At 45.8% G+C, this 4,789-nt stretch overlaps 1 long non-coding RNA gene across 1 annotated transcript; it reads right to left on the bottom strand.

Moving 5' to 3' along the window:
- Nucleotides 1-3,483: 3,483 nt before the first annotated feature.
- Nucleotides 3,484-4,284, bottom strand: LOC117197318 (uncharacterized). Its single transcript, XR_004477885.2, has 2 exons — nt 4,128-4,284; nt 3,484-3,820 (listed from the first exon to the last, which is right to left on the bottom strand). It is a non-coding gene; the product is annotated as an uncharacterized LOC117197318 (long non-coding RNA).
- Nucleotides 4,285-4,789: the final 505 nt, after the last annotated feature.

Below are 4,789 nucleotides of genomic sequence, written 5' to 3'. Positions count from 1 at the left end.
AGGTATTCAAATAGAAAAGGGAACATGTGAAATTTCCAACAATTAAAGAGTAATTTGGTTATTTATCCATAAAAATGGGTATTGATGGTTATCAAATTATTATGATTTCACTGGAGTTCTTTAAAAGAATGATATAGCAGTTTTATTTTAAAATGTCAATATTTAAAATACGTTGAAAATTCCTCTTTGAGGAAATATATGAGGGGTACATAACTTTATGGAAGAAAAACGTTAGGAAGCACGTGAGCAAAGCATTTGAAGGCCATTGACCTAGAATCATTCTTGACCCAGCAAATGACCAAGCAGTGTAGGCCTGACCCCACCAGGACTGGACTTGCATTTAGTCCAGTTAACCAACGTATGGTTACAAAGGGGAAAGGTGGGGGGAAGGATAAATTAGGAGTCTGGGATTAACAGATACACACTACTATATATAAAATAGATAACCAACAAGGACCTACTGTATAGCACAGAGAACTCTACCCAATATTCTGTGATAACCTATACGGGAGAAGAATCTGAAAAAGAATGGATATATGTACATGTATAACTGAATCACTTTACAGTACACTTGAAACTAACACAACATTGTAAATCAACTATACTCCAATATAAAATAAAAATTAAATTAAATTGAAAATAAGATAAACTGAAGTATATTTAAATTCTTATTTTAATTTAATTGGAGCAAAAATCAATTCAAATCTCACCAAACCGGACATGCCTAGGAGACTCTGCCCAGAGGAGCTAGGGAGAGACTTACACAGAGAAGGTGTGGAAGCAGAGGGAGAAAGTTACTGATTGGCTGTGACTTAAAGCCTAGTCAGCTCTTTGTGATTGGCCGTAACCTTGAGGCATTTACAGGCTTAGATTTGGGTTTGCCTGTACAGGCGCCAGGGCATTAGAGACCCCTTAGTCTAACAGCCTCTTTGTTTAATTAATTTAATACTATCATGACCCCAGGCAAGGAAATGCTCCAGGTTGCCTGGGTAGGGTATCTGACAGTGCTTGCAGTGTGCGGGTGTGTGGTGGAGGCTGTGTGTGTGAATGTGTGTTGGTCTGTATGTCTGTGTTGGGATGTGTGGATGTGAGTGTATGTTGCAAAGTCCATGTGAGCGTGGATGTGTGAGCGTGTGCTGGTGTGGATGTGTTTCGGTGTGTGTACTGTTCTCTGTGCCTGTGTGTGGTGGGGCTGTATCCCAAGGCCTCTTCGCACACTCCTCTCCTTGAGGAGCCTTGTCTCACACAGGTGTGGACAAGCCTGGCTAATGCCCATGTCCCCAGCGTCATCTCTGGTTGTCCTGGCTAAAGGGCAAGGTGGGGGTGGGGAGTGGGGGATGGGGCATCTATCACTTAACAACTGTTCAGGAGAATTGTGGCTTCCCTGATGGTTAAGGCAGAAGAGTATCAAATACCAAAATGAGGAAAGAGTTATAAAATACGCAGCTAACTTAATCCACTTTGGCTTAATAACACTTCCTGAAAATACGTGATTACTGTGTAAACCATATCGAACCTCATGGGACCCAATGTTGTCTTCACACAGCTAAGCCCTGTCTGGGAAACTGTAGCTTTAAATCCTCCTCTGGGTTAATTGAGTCAAGAGCAGCATTCCTTGTATAAGAGGGTTAAAAAGAACTCCCCAAAGGACTTAAAATCCTAAGTAGAAATCTTTTAAATTAGCGGTGGGCTGTCAGAAGGCAAATTCTATTCTTCACATCCAAACCCGGCTGCCTGGGGTAGGAGATGGGGAGGAGGCGTCTCTTCCTGCAGCAACCAAGCTGGAGACAGCCAGCCGGATGTCCCCTCATATTGTTACTGTAATGCTCCCCAATCGCTGCACCTATGGCCACTGTAAGAAAACCTGTATACAAAATCTATGGGTACAAAACAGATCAATTCCCACTTTCAACATCGCAAAGGTTCTTTGCTTTACAAAGGGATTCCGGAGGAGCTCACTGAAATAAAAAGTTCCTCTGCTGCATTTAAATAGAGTCTATTTACAAAATATCCGTAAACAGTAAAATCACAGGAACCCAAAGTTTGCAAACTAATACTGCTACTTGGTGTAGCCCTTACTGGAGATCGTATCTTTAAAGGACTGCGCTGACTGGAGAGGATGAAATAGTGAGCTTTTGACTGATGGTTACAAAGGACAATAGATCCACCAAGAAAAGACTTGCAGTTGGTGGTTTGGCCCAGAGGGATGAGGCCACAGGTGGGCGTCACCCTGTGAGAAGGGCTTGAGCAGCTTTTATCCCAATCCTGCTTCAGTGTGTTCACATCCTGCGGTTCAGGTAAACAAGGCCATCTCGGCTCTGGTAGAAGGAGCCAACTGTCCAGGTTTTCCTAAGAATAACCAGAACCTGAGCCAGTGAATATAAACGCCATAAGATGCTTTCCCCAGGAAAGTGCAATTTTATTAAAACAAGAATGTATGTAGCTAGAACAGCAACGCCTAAGAGCTTTCTTGTGTCTTACACTCAACGCACACCTCAAGGGTCTAAATGCAATGGGAAAATGGAAATACTCCACCACCACGCTGACACCTACTCAGGAGGAAGTGTTTCTTGTCTAAAAAAAATGTAATTGGGTTCAGGCAAGAGGTGAGCCAGTCATTTCAAAGCTTTGGCGACCGTGTCTTTGGGAAAACCCCTTAAGAACTGTGGGACCCCGTAAAACACTGGTGTCTCATTCCTGGGAGACCCCAGGAGGCACAGTTGGAAAAGGGAATGAGAAGGAGGGAAACTGGAGGTGCTGCAGTGTGAGCTGGGAGCATCCTCCCTAGTTCTGGGGCGATTCGTAAAAGATTCTCTTCCTCCGCCAGAACATTCTCTCACCATGGACTAAGTGATATCTTCCCAGCTTTACAGAAAAGCAGCCTCACAACACAGGAAACACACAGGCTCCCCAGCGAGAGGACCAGGAGAATTACTTCACACCCAGAGAAATTTTCCCCTCTGATACCTGGGAGCCCTGCAGCCCCTCCCCCTTGGCCTGCAGCGAGGATGCAATGAAATAGTGCCCTTTGCATGTTTAGTACAGGACCTGGTCAATAATAAACTCAGTCTGTGGCCACACTATTAATAGATGGTGTTATTAATAGAAATTTGCCCCTGCCAATCTTCACCTGTCACCTCTCATTCTTTAATACGCACAAGGTTTTAGTTCATTCGCTCTTCCTTACTCTGGGTGCCCTATTCACTGCCTTCCTGGCTCTTCTGATGGTCCTTTGTGTCCCAGGCAAGTCCTCCCTCTGGAGGTCGTTCTGAGACCAGTGGGTCGGGGGAGCAGCGACTTCCTCCCCTCCAGACCTCCATCCCCTGAAACTGCCTTGATTCCTTAAAGGCAGACACGTACAAAGAAAGGATATTTTGCTCCCCTTTGCATTTTCCCATCAGGTCAACAAACTTCCTTCAGAGGGATGAGCCCTTTTCTTTCACGATCACTTTAAAACACATTTGAACAAAATAATCTTACAAATAGAAAACAAACAAAAAAATTTTATTGACAGAACCTGGAGAGCTTCCTCTATTCTTCTAAGAAGCTCTAGGTGCCATAGGGGATTTGATCAGGGAAGCGGTGCGGTGGGCACACGGAGACGTGGAAGGGCAAGAATCACAGCGGAATCGGAGAGGAGATGTAGGCACCTGGCCAAGGCTGCTGAGGGCCCCAGGGAAGGCAGGGCCGGGCCTTGGAGAGACACTGAACTGGGATGCTGTGGAGGACTTTGCACTTGGCTGGATGCGACAGAGAAAGAGGAGGTCGTAGCTGTGGCGTTTCCAATCCGAGTGACTGCGGAGAGGTTGCTGGTACCAGGCTGAAAGACAAAACCGAAAAGAGGCAGAAGTGCACGTGGGAAAGTGTGGCTCATGAAATGAACTTGGAATTGTAAAAGAATGAACAGAAACCTCAGTTAAATAGAGTGACCAGAAGGGGAAGCTCTCAAGCCCTGAGCTGACACCAGAGCCCAACAGGAAGAAGAACAAACGATTCCTCCTTTTCCTGGCAAGGACTCAGCCAGTGAGAAGCCATGGACTCTTTGTTTACTGTAGACCTTTCTACCTCCTTTCCCTCCTATAAAGTGTATCCTTCCCTTGCTGTGTGGGGACCTGCCCATGGCTCACCATGGATGCAGACCCCAAACTGCAATTCTCTGTTGATCTTGAGTAAATCCACCTTTGCTGGAGAAACATCTGACCATCTATGTGTTTCAGGTCAGCAGAATGCAAGAAGCTCTGAGGCAACCCCCCAGCAGACATCTTGAAAGCCAGGCCTGAGCCCCTCCGAACCCTGTTTGGAAGAAGAAAAAGCATAAATAACTAAGAAAGAAAACTCTACAAACTAAGATAATAGTAAAAAGAAATTCAGAAATGAACTGAAGTGAGAAGTCAGTGTTGGTATTAAGAAGTTGAGCACCACCTGCTTAGAGGCGAGATTCTGAAGGTGACACAGATGAGCTGAGAGAGGAGGTGAGAGGGCTGAGAAGGAGCTGCCCAAAGACAACTAGGGATCTCAGAACAGGAAGAGCCAACGCTGGGGCTGGACACTTGGTGCGCACGAGAGGGGAAGGGAAGAGGCACAGTCAGGGCATCCTATGGCCAAGCTGTGAGGAAGGAAGTTCTGGTCTTGAATTTCCCAGATAAAGAAACTGTACAGAAAGCTCCCAGTACAGAAATTAACTCACCTTGCCCCAAAGCACAGCATTTGGAAGTTTGGAAGGAACCGAAGGGAGGCAGGAGAGTGGGTGGGCAGGGACCAGTAGAAGGAGGGGCGCGTGGGAGGGCGT

The sequence above is a fragment of the Orcinus orca genome, chromosome 14, assembly GCF_937001465.1.
Source record: "Orcinus orca chromosome 14, mOrcOrc1.1, whole genome shotgun sequence".
Taxonomy (NCBI): Eukaryota; Metazoa; Chordata; class Mammalia; order Artiodactyla; family Delphinidae; genus Orcinus; species Orcinus orca.
This window is presented reverse-complemented; position numbering and strand designations above follow the sequence as displayed.